At 43.2% G+C, this 17,371-nt stretch overlaps 1 long non-coding RNA gene across 1 annotated transcript; it reads right to left on the reverse strand.

Moving 5' to 3' along the window:
• Positions 1 to 616: 616 nt before the first annotated feature.
• Positions 617 to 13,138, reverse strand: LOC131401581 (uncharacterized). Its single transcript, XR_009217769.1, has 3 exons — positions 13,023 to 13,138; positions 2,144 to 2,293; positions 617 to 685 (listed from the first exon to the last, which is right to left on the reverse strand). It is a non-coding gene; the product is annotated as an uncharacterized LOC131401581 (long non-coding RNA).
• Between the last annotated feature and the right edge of the window lie 4,233 nt (positions 13,139 to 17,371).

Here is a 17,371-nt window from a genome sequence, read left to right on the forward strand (position 1 = left end):
AGAAACAGGGGTCATAGTCCCTGCTCAGCCTCTTTCTAGCTGATGATGCAGGTGAGGCTCTCAGCCTCAGTTTCCCCTTCTGTACAATGAGGAAATAACTTGGCCTCCCGATAGGCTGTTGGGAGACTTCCCTGAGGAATGGCTTGAGCATCTCTAGCCTGGTGCCTGGAGCGTGTTAAGAGCCCCCTGTCAGGCTGTCACAGTGGTCCTCCAGGGCACAGGGTCTGGGAAGTCCCTCCTCAGGTTCCCTTCCTGCTGCCCTGCTCCTGGGAACATTCAGCATTGTTTGAGGAGGAGCTGAAGAAGATCCAGAACCACACTGTGTTGAGGGTGACGGAGGCTCAGCGCTGGAAGGACAGCTGGACATGCTCCATGCCACCGTCCAGGGCTTGTGCTGTGACCCCCTGTGAGCACGCCACAGATAAAGGCTTCTCTTGTGTGGATCCAGCTTCTGTGGTTTATTCACTTACTGCTTCATTCACCCAGTCATTCCTTCACTCATTCCTTCACTCACTCACTCCTGCACTCATGTACTCATTCATGCATTCGTTCATTGTTTCACTCATTCAGCCAATACGCTCTGGTCCCTGCCATGGGCTGAGCACTGTAACTTCACCAGTGAGTATGACCCGACGTGGTCCCTGCCCACCTGGAGCTCACATCCACTGTGTGACCTGAAAGAGAGCTGTCCCTCGGATTAGCGGGGGTGATGACCACCAGGAATCCACTTCTGAAAGTAGAGGCCACCCATGCAAAGATAAGAACGGAGAAAACCCATGCTTGGCACGTCATCGACAAAAAAAATAATTAAAAGTTAAGAAAAATAAATATATCCTATATTTAACAAAATGTGGGTTCTAATCACAAGTGTGCACTCATTCCTACAACCAAAGAGAAGTAATCCAGAGTGGACTGTGTATTTGTAACTCATTTTTCCAGCCAATAATAGCATTTCAGTAACCTGTTCCAGTGCCTCACGATTTTCCTAAGGCCTCTGTGGTCCTCCAACACTTAAATCTTTCTCCTTGGAAGCCTCTGCCCTGTCACCCTCCTTGTCGAATGGCTCTTCCACTGTTCGGGGGCCTACCCTGCACGTCCACACTCGTCAGTGACTCTCCATGTAGTTTGTACAGGCTGCCCGCATTCCTCCCTCAGCCTCACGAGCTCCTGTTTCTTTGGCAAGGTTGGTGTTTTCACTGGGTGATCACCTGGCATCCTTCTTTGCAGCGGTTTGCATCTTCGCATGCTGTGTCTCCTCTGACGACTCCGGGAGGCAGGCCTTTAGTCCCCATCTTACAGATGAGGAAGCTCAAGTCCAGAAGGCTGGACGACCTGCTCCAAGTCACAGCCAGCGTGGAGCTTCGGCAGGGTTTGAGCCCAAAGCAGACAAGGATGTATGGCAAGTGGTTTGTTTGCAGGTGATGGAGGAGGCCCGAGGGAGGCCAAGGGGAAGGGAACATGGAGGAGGAGAGCCAGTGTGGGGCCTGACGAGGGAGCACTGAGGTGAGCATCCAACCTAGTCCTGTTGTGAGATGAGATCCCACCCGTACTGGCTCTGTCCCCGTGGGTGGAGGGTTTACCCCGGGGTCGTGAAGGCTTCTGTGATACAGGCTGGCACAGGCTTGCAGGAGAGGAAGCTCCCGGTGCAGGAGAGAGCCCTCAGGCAGAGAGTGGATGCAGGTGCTCCAGGGGGACACTGTCGGCCTGCTGGGGACTGGCTCCCAGGGACTGCAGGGACTCAAGTGGGCTGAGGGAACTGAAGGGCAGCAGCAGCAATGTCTGAAAGAGGGATCTGCACACATGTCCCACACTTATGCACCCAGAAAGGCTGCTCTGCATGGCATTTCTCCTCCCAGATGCGTAGTTGGCCCAAACTGCCCCTCCACTCCACACTCCCAATTCTTTTCCACTCATCTCAGGTTACTAGAAATTCAGAATATTTTAGTTGCTGTTGGAGTCCAGAGACTTTTGTTTGTCCTGCCCATGTTGTAACATTGCTGGCTTTTTAATGATCTCAGGGCTTTGACTCCAAAACAGCAAGATGCTGAAGATCCCAGACAGCTGTCTGGAAACAAGACTTTATGCTTTGCAATACTGCCATCCCACCAGCTATTCTCAAAATCCCTCCAGGACACAGACTCACAATCTTGGGTCCTCAGATTGCTGAAAGGATGCGCCTTCAGAAAGTGATCGGCGTGGGGCGGCAGGACACATCGAATGGTGGAGTGAGGACTTCAGCCAATCCTCTTCCCGGAAGCCATGATCACACCGGATGTGCTGTCAGAAACAACCTCTGGGAAGAGACGAAAGACATACAACCAACTGAGGAGCATTTGAAGCTGAGGGAAGAACAGTGAGATTCATGGTGATTTTGTTTGGGGCAGATCCCATCCCCACCACCTCAGAGTGACGGCCCTGTGAGCCACGCAAGCCTGAAGGGGGGTGGCTTCACTGTCAGAGGTTGCCCACTTGATGTCGGCATGGGTGGACAAAGCCCGGCCCCTAAGCATTTCTGGAAACAGTAGCCATCTCAGTGGCAAGCTGACGTGGAAAGTCAACTTTGCAGCCGCCTGAGGTTGGATCTAGAAAACAGCAGCGAATCAGCCAGGAAGGTGAGACGGACAACCACACAATGAGACAGACACAGTGGCCTTGATGGGCTGCACATAACCCCAGGGGCTCTGAAATGTTGTGTGCTTGTCCAGGCCTGTGCCGAATCAGGAGAGACCAGGAAGATGGGCATTGTTGGGATGCTTAGAGACCTGCCACCAGCCTAGGCCCTGCCCCCAGGGTTTGCTGCCTCCCAGGAAGTCCAAGTTGACTGAGGGGACAATGCCCAGCCCTGTCGAAGGTCCCTGTCCACTCTGGGGCTCCCATGGAGAGAGTCCTTCCCATCTGCAAACTTCTCCCCAGGTCTTCTTCAGAGGTTGAAACGAGGTGCTCTCAGAGCAGAGAAGATGGTGAGCAGTGATGAGAGGCTCCTGAGGAGTTGGCCCACCTGGGGAAGGAAGCAAATGAGCTGGGAGGGTAGAGTGGTCCCTGCTTGCTCTGTCATAAGCCCCCTCAATGTACCTCTCCCTCCTGGAGGGGACAGGAGCCCAGAGTACCCGGGAGAGCACACCCGGGCCCCGACGAGCAATGCTACCAAGGAAGAGGATCTGAGCTCAACGTAGTATGGTCCCAGGTAGGAAGGGAGCCTTTCACCACCAGGACAATAGAGTCAAGGTCAACATGCCCTTGCAAGGATGATCTCCCTGCTTGTTCTATACGTCCCTGTGGACCAATGACAGCTTAGGTATTGGCTTCTGACCAGCAGACCCAGCACAAGTGACAGGACGACCCTTCCCACATTCCACCACCGAGGCTGTCATTCTCTCTCACTCACTCTCTTATGTTCCCTCGACACTCTCCCATTGCTCCCCTCTCTCAGTCTGTCTGACCCCTGGACCTGGGGAAATACATGGATGTCCTGAGCTCCCCTATGCAGAGTCCCACACAGAAGAAACCAAGGGAGTTCCCTGGCCAACAAACAGAAAGGAGCCGGGCTCTCAGTGAAGCTGCTCCTGACCGAGCCCACAAGAGTTAGCTTGACAACACATCTCATCCTAGTCCAGCCTCAGTGGAGGCCACAGCCCCAACCTGGAAGATGCGATGAGCAGAGGCTCCAGCTCAGTTGTGCAGGATTCCTGGTCCACAGAGATGGAGAGAGAGCGAACATTTGCGGTTTAAAGATGCAGGGTGGGGAACAGTGTTGTCAGAGAGAAGGAGACACCCCACACCATCTCCTAGTTCCCGGGGCTGGCCTGCCCTTCTCCCTCCTCTCCCCTCCAGGCTCTCTGCAGCCACAGTGCCCACCTCTATAACCTCCTCTGGCCAAACTCAATTCTGCCTGGGTGTCTCCACACCAGCAGTGCCTTCTCCCTGGCACGCTGATCACAGGTGAGTGCAGCGCTGGGTCCTCCTGTCATTCTAGTCACAGCAAATGTCACCTCAGTCAGGCCTTTCAGACCCTCTTACCCAGTGAGATCCCAGCCCTCCCTGCAGGACACTCTTTATTTTCATTCCAGTTCATGCTCTTCTCTTTCACGTGTCTCTGATTTTGTGCTTTTGTCCATCTGCCTCCAGACTGAGCTCCTGGTGGGCAGGGAACACTGGGTAGATTTCAGCACCACCCTTGGGCCCACCAGGGCTCCTGGCCCAGGGTGAGGGCTTGGCACATAGCTGCTGAATGAACAAATAGGGGCATCTTGGATCTCTCTTTCCTGCTTTTGCTCCACTCAGATAGTGAAGAGGAACACTAGTAATAGGAAGTGCAAGTGGGTCCCCAGGCAGGCGGATGGTCAGCATGACTTCTGCATGACTCCTCCTTTTTCCAATTGCTCCAGCAAAGCTCAGTGGGCACCACTGACACAGGAGGCTGCCACCTGATGGCCAGCACAGGAACTGCAGCCTCAGGCAGGGACAGCACAGCACACCACCAGGCAGGCATATGTTTCTTGTGGAGAAATGCCTATCCAAATACATTGCCCATTTTTCATTGTGCTATTTGTATTTTATTGTTGAGAGGTGAGAACATATTATATATTCTCAATAGTAGACCCTTATCAGATATGTAAAGATCTGTAAACATGTTCTCCCCTTTTGTGAGTCATCTTTTCAATTTCTTGATCATTTCTTTCAACGTACTCAAGTTTTATTTTTGATGAAGTTGAATTGATCTGTTTTCCCTTTGGTTGCTTTTGTGTTGGGTGCCATAATTACAAAAACATTGCCTAATCCAGGCCCATGTTTTCTTCCAAGAGTTTTATAGTTTTAGGTCTTACATTTACATCTTTGATGGTAAGAAGATGTAACATATTTGTATATGGTGTGAGGTAGGGGTTTACCTTTATTCTTTCACATGTGGATATCCACCTGTCCCAGCACTACTTGTTGAAAAGATTATTCCCTCCTCATTGTCTTGGCATCTCAAATAATTCTAGAATCTGTGGTTGTTGCAGGTGGTGTGACTTACAGTTACTTAGAATTATTCTTTACACGAAGGTTGCTTTTCTCTGGCCTTGTGGACTTTCACCCACTGCATACGTAGACTGATCATTACCGAAATAATCATATCACGTATTTTGACTAGTGTTTTCTTTGCTTGCGGTGGGTATGTAAGTCCACATCCTGTTACTCCCTGATGGCTGGGTGGAACACATTGCACCATTGTTCTGGCCTGGATCATCGCTGTATCCTTCTAACTGGTTTCTCTGCCTCTATATTTGACCTGCAATCTATCCCCAATACACCAATTGGAGTGACCCTTTAAAACCAGATGTCACACCCTGACATTGTGAAATCTCTCAAGGGGCTCTTCATTTCTCTCAGGGGGAAAGTTCAAGTCCTTATGATGGACCTCAATCCCGATACAGTTGGTCCCACACTCTCTCTGATATCATCTTTGGCCAGTCATCCCCTGTACCTCTGCCCTCCATTATGCTCCTGGTACATGTCAGGCACTCTCCCACCTGTAGACTTGCACTTTATGTTCCTTCCACTTAGAATCCTATTCCACATGATGATTTCATGCCTCATATTCTTCACTATCTTTAATTCTGTGTTCAAATGTCATCTTGGTGAGGCTGTATTGAACATGTCATTTAAAATATAAACTATCCACTTGTCCTGACACTCCCTATCCAACTTGTTCCCCTTTCATTTTTCCCCTTAGCACTAACACCCTATAAAATAATATATAATGATAAGAATCAGTGTTCAATCAGGACAGGGAAACCAACCAATAGATTGAGCAGGGACAGTTTACATAATGGACAATTAACCATAAACCTTTAAAGGGAACTATAGAGAATAACCCAGAATTACAGTAGAGTAGTTAAGAAAGAAACAAATTTGGGAGAAGACCCCCTCACCAAGGCTGCCTTCAGGCCTTGTTGGAGAAGGAATGATTACAGCACGGGGATAGTGGAGAAGATTGTCATGTTTCCCAAGGCCAGTACCGGTCCCTGATCAGGGCAGAGCTCAGCAGGTAGGGAACAGCAGGCTGAGACTGGCAAACAGTAAAGCTCTGTCCCCTCCCAGGGGCAGGTAGGCTGAGGTTGGGATGCCTACTGGATTCACTGGGATTCCACTTGCAGGGGTGCCACTCATTCTCCTTATTAAGCCATCCAAGGGGATCCACTAAATCCACTGTGGATCACCCACTGTGGGTGAGTCCCTGTAAACACGCCTGAATTGTGCCACTGCTGGTTGTACTGCAGGAGAAAGAAAAAGGAAAGAATGGAAGCACCCTGGAATTAGGAAGGAAGGCCCTTTGTCCTAAATTTTCTCTGACAAAGCTTAACCCCTGCCAGGTGCAAAAGAGAAATGTCTACTGGGTGCAGCTCCATTATTGTAGAACAGACAACAGAGGCCAACACTCTGATGTTGTTACACAGCGGCAATCCATTGATAACTGGCACCATAATTCCCTTATTATTTTGTTTATGTATTCCATGCTTTTACTTCCAACTTGCCTCTATTGCTTTATTTGAACTAAGATTTTGAAGACAGCATATGGTTGCATCAAGGTTTCTAAAAAAAGGTATTTTGACCCCCCAAAATGCCATTATTAGATCAAAACAACAGAAGAATTAAAAGTACAAAGAGGCTATACTATCAGTATATGCCTTAAGTAAATAGTTTACTGTCAAATAACTCTTATATAAGAAAGCACCATCCAGTTTCATTTTAATGATGTTGGCCTCAATAATCTAGTATAATAATAAACTCCTTTGTAATGAGTAACTATATAAAATGAAGTTACAATAATTTACAATTTACGTCTGTGACATGACCCAACTACTCTCTACAAGCACCACTGAAATCTTGATTGATGCTTGGCTACCTTGTTCTACTAGAACTAACGGGAATATTTCACTGCCAACAAATTCTGTTTACCTGCTGTGTAGTTTATAAGGGTTGAATTCTTTTCTACTTGAAACTCACCATTTTCATCTCTCCATATGGATACCTGTTTATCGGCAGATAGCTTTGCAGGGAGTATAGTTTTATTCAGGAGAGTCTTATATAAGAAGTCATAAAAAATGAGTATAAATAACTTACACTTAGGCAATTTTTCTTTTTCTTTTTTTTTCCCTGCTTGGAAAGATTTGCCCTGAGCTAACATCTGTTGCCAATCTGCCTCTCTTATTTCTCCCTTCCCAAAGCCCCAGTACATAGTTCTATATTCTACATGTAAGTCCTTCTAGTTCTTCTACATGAGCCACCGACACAGCATAGTCAATGAGAGACGAGTGGTGTGGTTCGCTCCTGGGAACTGAACCTGGGACGCCAAAGCAGAGCGTGCCAAACTTTAACCGCTAGGCCATCAGGGGTTGCTCCAGGAAATTTTTCTAGAAAAAAATTGGAATCAAGAAGTATGATTTATTTCTAAAAATTTCATAACATACTTTAAAACCTGAAATGCTCAACATGTTTAAAAGCACTTTACCACTCAGTTTACCTTAACAAAGATATAGCAAACATTTTGAGAAATATACTTTCAACAGGAAAGTCCAATTGTAGCTTTATGCTTTTGTAGACCACTCCCAATAACGTGGCTTAAAAATATAACTGTAAGATTCTCTCAAGAAAATGTATTTCATTTCTATAAAAATCGTTCTTTACAGTGTCTCAATGTTTGTTTCCTACTAAGCTTCTCAATGTTCTTTAGGCTTAACAATATAGTAGAATCAAGCTCCTATAATCTAGCTTTTAATCCCCAAATCCGGAAAGCTCTATCTCAAGGTCATCAATGACCTCTTAAATCACCAAATAACATTATTCCCATTTTATGTGTGAATACTGGGTTTTAAAGAAGTCAAGTTCATGCCCAATATTGTTTAGCTAGTAAGAGGCAGAGCCTAGATATGACTGACTCCCACTGTCTGATTCTAAAATCCATAAGCATAACCTCTAGGTATACAGCCAAACATAAAACTCTGTATTCTTGCAACAGAATAAATGCATTTGCTTTTTCCTTAATGTCTGTAACACGGTTCTTAACTATTCCCATACATTGGTTTCTCCCTTTCTGTAAATGAGAGTGTTCTTCAAAGTACCTTCCTTCCTCTCCGCTCTTCTCTATACATTCCCTCGACTCCCAGTTCTTGAATTCATTTAACAAGCATTTATTTTATTGAGTCCATACAATTCCAGACCCCATGGAAAAGCAATGAAAAAAAAACCAGTCCCTGGCCTTGAAGGATTTACAGACTACTATGGGAGAAAGCCCTATAAGCAAGTCCAATACTATTTTCAAAAAAACAAAAAACAAGTTTGAGTCTGCACAAACACAGAAGGCTATCTATGACACACAGCACGGGTTTTCAAGCCTTTTCTTAGGAGGACTACAGTTTTTTAAGAAATAGCGTTTAAAATTTCCAAAAGAGCAAGCAAGATCTAGAACTTCCCTGATCCACTGTCCCCTTCCCACTACAAGCCATGTTTTTTCTAAGACTCTTAAGAACATCGTTTGAAAACCACTATATTCTAACATCTTAATAGTTTTGCCTTTCATGCCTAGGTCTTTAATCTACCTGGAATGGATTTTTGTGTACGGAGTAAAGTAGGGTTCCAATTTGAATTTTTTCCATACTGATATCTAATAGTCCCAGGACCACTTAAAGAAATGCCCCTCCTTTGCCCTCTGCTCTGTAAGAGCACTTCTATTAAAAGAAATCAAGTTTCTGGATACACGTGGAACTGGATTTGGGTTCTCTACTGTTTTCCACTGGTCTAACACTGTGCTAATACCAAAGTGCTTTAGTTACTATAGCTTTATATATAACAAATCAGGATATCTCATAGATCAAGTCTTCTCACCTTGACCTGCTGCTTAAAAAAGATCTTGGCTATTCTTAGTCCTTTGTATTTCCATATGTATTTTAGAAAACACACGTAATTTTGAGCTCTGTAATTTCCTGGCAAACTGGTAAAATACCCACAAAACAAATCTAGATCAGTGGTTCTCGACCATGGCAATTTTACCACCCCCACCTCCCACCCCAGGGACATTCAGCAACGTCTGGAAACATTTTTGGTTGTCACAAAGTGGGGGGTAGGTACTACTGGCCTCTAGTGAGTTGAAGCCTGGGAGATGCTGCTAAGCATCCCACAGTGCACAGGACAGCTGCCACAACAGAGAATTATCCCATTCAAATTTTAATAGTGTCACTTTTGAGAAACCCTGTCCCAAATAAATCAAGGGGCAAATTTGCATGGGCCCATTAAAGGCCAGGTAACGTCTACCAAAAACAATAATTTAGTTTTAGAAAAACTGAACTGCCATGTGCCAAATGAGATTTACCCCAATTCATTAAAAATAAATCATATTATTTCCATAGACCAAAAGGCTTATCTTCCTGTTCTCTATAGCAGGGACATTTGCAGGAAGCTTATTGGAGGGGTTAAGTCTTTAAAATACAAAGTTATAAAGAAACAAGACATAGCCAGAAGATATTAAAAAAAAAAAACTCATAGAAATCAGTAAGAAACAACCCAATAGAAATATGGGCAATCTGAATAGGCAATTCATTAAAAGGAATATTCAAATGACCAATAAACATATATGAAGATTCTCAACCTCACTAGTCATCAGAGAAATACCAATTCAAACTCACGAGAACACCATCCATGCACCAGAATGGCTAAAATTTTAGAAAACTGGACATATCAAGTGTTAACAAGAATGCTGAATAACGTAATTCTCATATACTACTGGATGTAGTGAAGGGGTTGCATAAACTGGTTCAACCACTTTGGAAAATGTTGGCAGTCTCTACTATAGCTGAACATATCCATACACTATGACCAGCAATGCCATTCCTAGGGATCTATCCAACAGAAAATACTTACCTATTTGCAAAAGAATGAACAAGAATGTTCATAAAAGAATTAAAAGCCTAAAGGAGAAAACATCCAAATGTCTAATAACTGCAGAACGGATTAATAAACTGTGATATGTTCATAGATGGAAATAATATACCACAACAAGAACTACTACTATATGCAACAACACAAATGAATCCCCAAAATACAATGTTAAGCAAAAGTACGCAGACTCAAGAGTACAGATATCACTCCATTTCTATAAAGAGGCAAAACTCATCAATGGTGACAGAAGGGAGGAGAGCAATTACCTGCACAGAGAAAAGACAGTGACTAGAAAAGAGCATGAGAAGGGGCTGTAGGGTGTTGGTAATGTCCTATTTTTATCTTGGTGGTAGATACACGAGTGTGTTTACTTTGTGAAAATTCATCAAGCTATACACTTAGGATTTGTATGCTTTTCTGTATTTAGCTTATATCTTATTAAAGAATTTGCTTAAAAATATAAAGAATACAACCCTGATTTACCGCGTCTGATGCTTCAAGAGACTATTCTAAACAGCCCTAACTCACAATGATGTTAAAATGCAAGTTGTGTATATATTGACAACTGATTTTTTACCAAGGCACAAAGGCAATGCAGTGGATAAATGGTAGCCGTTTCAATAAATGGTGCTGAACAGTGAGATATCCATAGGCAAAATAAATGAACTTGGATCCATACCTCACACAATATACCAAAAATAACTCGAAATGGATTTTAGACTTAGCGGTAAAACCTAAAACTATATTTGATAGAAAAACACTTGTATTCAAAATATATAAAGAACTCTCAAAACTTAACAATAAGAAAAAAAAAGAGGCAAAAGATTCGAACAGACATTTTATCAGAGAAGATATACAGATGGCTAATAAGCACACGAAAAGACGCTCAACATCATAAGTTATCAGGGAAATGCTGATTAAAACCACAATGAGATACAACACTACACACCTATTAGAATGGCTGACAAGACTGACCATACCAAGTGTAAGCAAAGATGTAGAGAAATGGGAACTCTTGGACACTGCTGGTGGGAATGTAAATGGTATAATGTATAAACACTTTGGGAAAGAGTTTGGAAGTGTCTTAAAGAGTTAAACATAAGTGATACACTCACTCCACTCTTAGGCATTTGCCCATAAAAAGGAAAGAACATGTCCATAACAAAGACTTACATACAAATGTTCATAGCAGCTTTATTTGTAATAGCCCCAAACTAGAAACAACTCACATATATATCAACACGTGACTGGATAAACACTTTGTAGTATATCCACAGAGCAGAACATTACTCAGCAACACAAAGGAACAAAATGTTGATACACACAACATGGGTGAATTTCAAAAGAATTATGTTAAGTGACAGAAGCTAGACAAAATCAGTGTACAAATTGTCTGATTCCATTTATATAAACTCTCGAAAATGCAAACTAATCTATAGTGATAGAAAGCAAATCAGTGGTTGTTTGGGGAGAGTAAGTCACAGAGGGGTGAGAAGGAGGGATAAAAAAGGTGCATGAGAAAACTTTGGAAGATAATGGATATGTTCACTATCTTGACACTGACTGAAAGTTTCATGGAGGTACACCTTATGGTGGAGGTCATAACTTATCAAGGCATACCATTTAAATAAATGCAGTTTGTTTTCTCAAGTATATTTCAATAAAGCTTTTCTAAAAATAATACAGGTTGTATATAAATATTGTAAACCAGAGTTCTTAGAATTAGCTCAAAATCAACTCCATTCATTCACACAACAAATATTTATCTAGCACCTACTATATGCCAAGCACTCTGCTAGGTTCCAGGATTACAATGGTAAGCAAACTGACATGGTTCCTGACCTCATGGAGAACACAGTCTGCTAGGGGAAGCAGAGATTAATAAAAGATGCACACAGACACATGGATAATAAAAACTTCACAGACAAGTGCTGTCAAGGAGACAAACACAGTAAGATGACACAAAATAACAGGGAAACCAAATCTGAGCTAACGGAAAGGTCAGTATGGCTCCCTCAAGGAAGCGACATTTAAGCAACACCTAATGGAAGAGGAGGATAACAAGTTGAAGATGTAACTTTCCTCAGAAGAGACACTAACACAAGCAAAGGCTCTGAGGCAGAAGAAAGCATGACCCTTTGAAGGAATGGAAAGAAATTCAAAAGGGCTAAGGGTCAAAACAGTGTAGACAATACTATTGCTCACCTCTCCAGAAACTATCCATCTCCTCTTCCTCACTCCTAACAGAATCACACTTGGGTTCCAGCAGCCACCCTCCTCCACACATAGTCATGTGCTTTAGAAGAAGATGACTCCATTCTTGATTTTAGGAAGTGCATACTGTTGAGATTTAAGTCAGTCATGACCACCTCTTATCTCCCTGCCAGTGATTAGTTAAAGGATGGCATGAGTGAAAGCAGGAAAAGAAGTTATTGCATGCGCTAAACAAGAGATGGTAGTTTGGACCAGGCAGTTGACAATGGAGATAGAGATTTGCACGAAGAAATAAGGTAGAGCAACGTGTATAGGATGTCTCCTAGGTTTCTGGCTTAGGCAAATAACGATCAATCTTTTCCATATAGTCAAAGCCAGAGAAATATGTTTTAAAAATGAATAGTCTTATGTTAGTCTTAATATATTTCTCTTAAATAAACCTAATTAGAACTAGTCAAGGATCATACCTAAAACATATCTCATCCTCATGCAGGATACTGGCTTCAGAAGTTCATGCAAACTTATCAAGAATGAATGAGGCTAACTAGATTTTGTCTAACAATACAAATCAATGTTTTCTAAAATTCTAACCTATAATTAACAATCCTGCCTACAAATAACATCAATTTCTGAATATCATTTATTTTGCCTTGCCTGCTTCAAAAAATGATTTAAGCAAGCAAAATGTCCAAATCAATTAAAAGCCAAGCCAAGAATAAAGTAGTCCAAGGATTTCTGACCACTCTCGGGTTATCTAAAAATAATTCCAGAGAAATTAGATGGAGGTACCTAATCAATTATGCTCATCAAATTTATCAAATTAGGTCTCATAACAACAGTAATGAAGGTTCCTACTACAGATACCAACAGACCCAGGCAAAAATATAAGCTACCTTGACAAGTTGATGAAGTGCCATTTCTTTCAGAAGGTGGTGTACTTGGACTGTTGAAATGACGTGAAGTTCCTCGGTCCTCGCCATCGTTTGTAAAATTCTTTGAATGGCACGTACAACCATGTGACAATGGTACTTCAGCTTTTTTGCTTAAGCTTTCGTCCGCTGGCTTCCCTAAAAGTGAAAGAACCTCTATTGATAATATTTCTAATTCAAAAAACATTAATCATCCTCTGCAGCTACAGTGAGCAACCACTCGAATTTGCCCAGGATTGGGAGGTTCCCCAGGCTGTAAGATTTTCCGTGCTAAACCTGGGAAAGTACCTGGCAAATCTGGACAAGTTGGTCACCCTATCTGTAGCATCAAATTACGACAGGAGAGAAACACTTATGATGTCAGAGACATTTATAGAGAAATTATCATCAATTTGCATAACATACAAAAAGATAATAGTCAAAGATTAATAATGTAATAAAGGCACAACCACTTGAGTATTCGTTTATATTGAGACTTATTAAAATATCAAGCAGGGAGGAGTATAAGAAAGACCAAAAGTATATTCTTAGTTACTGCTATTTCTTTAAATGAATCATTCTGGATTAAAAGTACTTTATTATATTTTTTTCAAGTCCCAATAATCAAGCTGAATATATCAACCAAATACTTACCACGAAGAAGAGACTGTTGCCACGCTAAAGCAGCACAAAGTAAGACTAAGCTTTTCCCACTTTCTGTAGGGCTCTCCAACAAACAATGCTGCTTACTTTTTAATCCTCGGACAATCTATTGACACAAAAACAATAAAAAAAATCACTAAACAATTTACTTCATTAGGGTCTGTCTCCATCACATGTACAAACAAAACAAGAAGTAAAGTTGTACTTGAGGGAACATAGCAATAGCAGAAGGGAGAATTAGTATTTAGTTCAATCTAGACCTTATGCCTTTATCTTTCTCCTAAAAATTATGTTGGACTTAAAAGCATATAGGCATAAAAGAAATGAACAAAGCAATTTGTGCCTTAATGATGCAAGCATCGTCATTTCTGCAAAACTAGAGTACACTAATATCTTGGATGAAAACTTAATGGAGGATTCTGCTAGAGGGAGTGTAAATCGCTACAGCCACTTTGGACAGAAATTAACAATTTCTAGCAAAGTTGAAGATACCCAACACCAGGAAGTCCAGTCCTATGTATATATCCAAAACCTGTCCCACAGGAACATAAGGACACATGCATAAGAAAGTTCATAGCAGCATTGTTTAGAATTGCAAAAGAATGTAAACCACTTAAATGTCTGTCAAAAGGAAAATGGATAAAAAAATTCTGGTATATTCATACAATGAACTACTACACAGCAATTAAAATAGATCAACAATCAATAAGGCTACTTCTTAAAAATAATGTTAAGCAACTAAAAACACTTCTGAACAAATATAGGTACAGTATCATATCATTGTACAAAGTTTAAAAACAGGTAAAGTAATGCTCTATATTGTTTATGGATACATACATATGTAACAAAAGTATAACAACACGTCTAGGAAAGAAAAAGAGTAAATTCAGGATACTGGTAATGTTACTTGCAAACAAGGTATAAAGTAAATATGGCAAAATATTAAGATTGAACAACTCTGGAAAGTTGGCTTACTCATTTGTCTATTAATTTTCTATATGATTGAAACATCTCAAAAAATATGGTGAGAAATATAGTATTCTGTGTAAAAGACAGTAAATACTTTGTAGAAGGTAGTAATTCCATAAAGTAAATAGAAGTGCCAAATGAGCTGAGAATAGTTTTCAGAATATTCCCCTTTGCCTCCTAACCATATACAGTTTATAGCAATCAGGATTATTTTTCGAAAGGTTACATGTTCTTCCATGAACCCAGCAAATATTTTCAATCCATTTACTATCTGAGAAAATGAATATAGTCACAGATTCAGTATACGTTATGAATTATCAGCATCTTTATCTTAATGAAGACTTAACTGCTGAAAAATACTTGCAGAATTCAATATAGCAAGCTATGATGGACAAGCTTTACAAGGAAAGTTCATCTTCACCCCACCAACGGTACATTCAGACCATATTGAAGAGTCATGCTTTCCTGTTTACTTAGATTCCTAACTGCAGCAGAAACGAAAATCAAGACTGAAACAATGCCATTCAAAGAAAACCAGATACCCAACTAGACTAGGACAGAAGTCTAGAAATAAAAAGGGGATTCCTAAATGTATAAACAAAACAAATGCAAGTAAAACAATTTCCTAGTCTTAACCATCACAGTGGTTGAGAACATGTCTCAGAATCTGACAAATCCGGATTTGTATCCCTACTCTGCCAAAGCTGTGGACCAGGAGGTAGAAGTACGAGTTCTAGATCAGGTTCCCACAACTCAGATGTGTTTCCTTGATCATGTCTTCACTTCTCTAGACTAAGATCCTTATCTGTAATAATCCCTAATTGAAAAGCTGTTGTAAGGGATAAAATGCCTTAGCACACAGTAGGTGCTTGATAATTCTGATTTAAAGGTCAGAAGGGTATAATGAAAAGAAGATGGGCTTTGGAGTAAAGCAAGCTTAAGTGTGAGTCCCACTGTGTGAATCACTGAACCTCAGTCTGTTTCTTCATCTGTGCAATGGAGATAAGATTATCTACCTGATAGAGTTTTGACGAAAATTAGCCAGGCATTGAGTTAAGAATTAAGTAAGGTAATGGATAGAACGTGCCTAAACTCCAGTATTTGACACAGAGGAGGTGATCTACTTTAATCCCCACCTCTTCTAAGCCACCTATGCTTAATCTAGGATCCAGAGACGGAAGTCAGAGACTGTGCTCTCTTGCTATTGCGTGCAGAAGTCTTGGTACATGACTGCGTTTCTCTGAAGAGAAAGTCCGTGGATTTCTCATTCCCAGAACTATATCCTAATAAAATAACTGAAAACAGAGGGGAGACTGATATGCACTGTTATCAACTGAGGACTTCCTTGCAATAGTGAAAAGAAATGGCAAATTCGACCTGGGGATGGAGGGATAGTTAAAAGGGTAATTCAACAGTTTATGAAGCCAATTATACCCTGAGCCCTAGCCTGTGTTCCAAAACAAGCTAAGAACCACTATTCTGAGGTATTTCCCAGTTCTAATATTCTGTGATTCTATCTGTGCAACTCTTGAGTAGAGATTTGGTGGACTCTCACCCCTTCACCCCAGCCAATAACGCAACGCCGGCTAGTTCCTCAGATACAGCCTAGAAATCCATCCCGCCCCCAAGTCACCGCAATCCCCCAGGGGATAAAGCACGAGCCCCCGATCCACCTCCTGCCGTCGTCCCCGCCGCCACGAGTCAGCGGAGGGCCGAGGGGGCCCGGGCCTCTCCCCTGGGGTCGGGACAGGCTCCGTCCAGCCTCCGCGTGCTCAGAACCCCGAGGCCCGGGGACGGGGTCACCCCGACGGCCCGCACGGCGGCCAGGCGAGAGCAGAAGGGTCTCTTCGGGCAGGCTGCGCGCCGCCCCAGGAGAGACAGGCTGGCCTGTTCTGAGGAAAACCGAGGCAGCGCTGCCTGGGCTCCGAGTCCCGGGAGAAAAGGAAATGGTATCTGCGAACACACACTGTGGAGCCTGGCAGAGAGGAGAGGCCCCAAACCTCTCGCTTCCTCACCGGGCTGCTACTCCCTGGTCGAGCGCGGACTCCGGCGCCTCACCCGCTTCCTCCTCCGCTCTCTCCAGGCCGCGCAAGCGCTCTTGCAGACGAATTCCCACCTCCCGCCCCCTCGACTCCCAGCACCCAATCACCCGCCAGAGCAGAAACCAAGCAACCAATCCCGGCGTGAGGTTAGGGGGCGAGAACGCTGGCCCCCGAGGGAAGCCTCCGCAATAAAAACCAACGCAAAGTATTTCGTGGCCCGGAGGCGAACGCTTGAAGAGGGAGGGACACGAGCAGACCGCAGGGTTTAAAGGAAAAGTCTTCTCCGTTTTGAGATTTTGAAACCGGCGACTTAACCGTGCAACCGTTTCCTTGGAAACTCGCAGTCTCATTCTTCAGGTCTGTAGACCAACCGAAAGAAAACCCTTTGAAGCCTTGCCGGGTTCTTTCCAGAGCACCCGTCAGTGCCACTCAGCTCACGTTTCCGAACTTCACGGCGGCCCGGGTGTCGCACAGACGGAGGCGGGAACTGCCAAACGCCTGAGCCTGGCCAGGCGACAAGGCTGGTTGACGAGTGGCCACAGAACCTCAGGATGTTCCAGGCTTCCCCGGATAGCGAGTTCAACCAGAGCAACGCTGTAGAGCGTTCCCGCCCCGATCACTTCTGCTCCATCAAGGCTCATCTGCCTTCTGTCCCTCCTA

The sequence above is a fragment of the Diceros bicornis genome (assembly GCF_020826845.1).
Source record: "Diceros bicornis minor isolate mBicDic1 chromosome 1 unlocalized genomic scaffold, mDicBic1.mat.cur SUPER_1_unloc_8, whole genome shotgun sequence".
Classification (NCBI taxonomy): domain Eukaryota; kingdom Metazoa; phylum Chordata; class Mammalia; order Perissodactyla; family Rhinocerotidae; genus Diceros; species Diceros bicornis.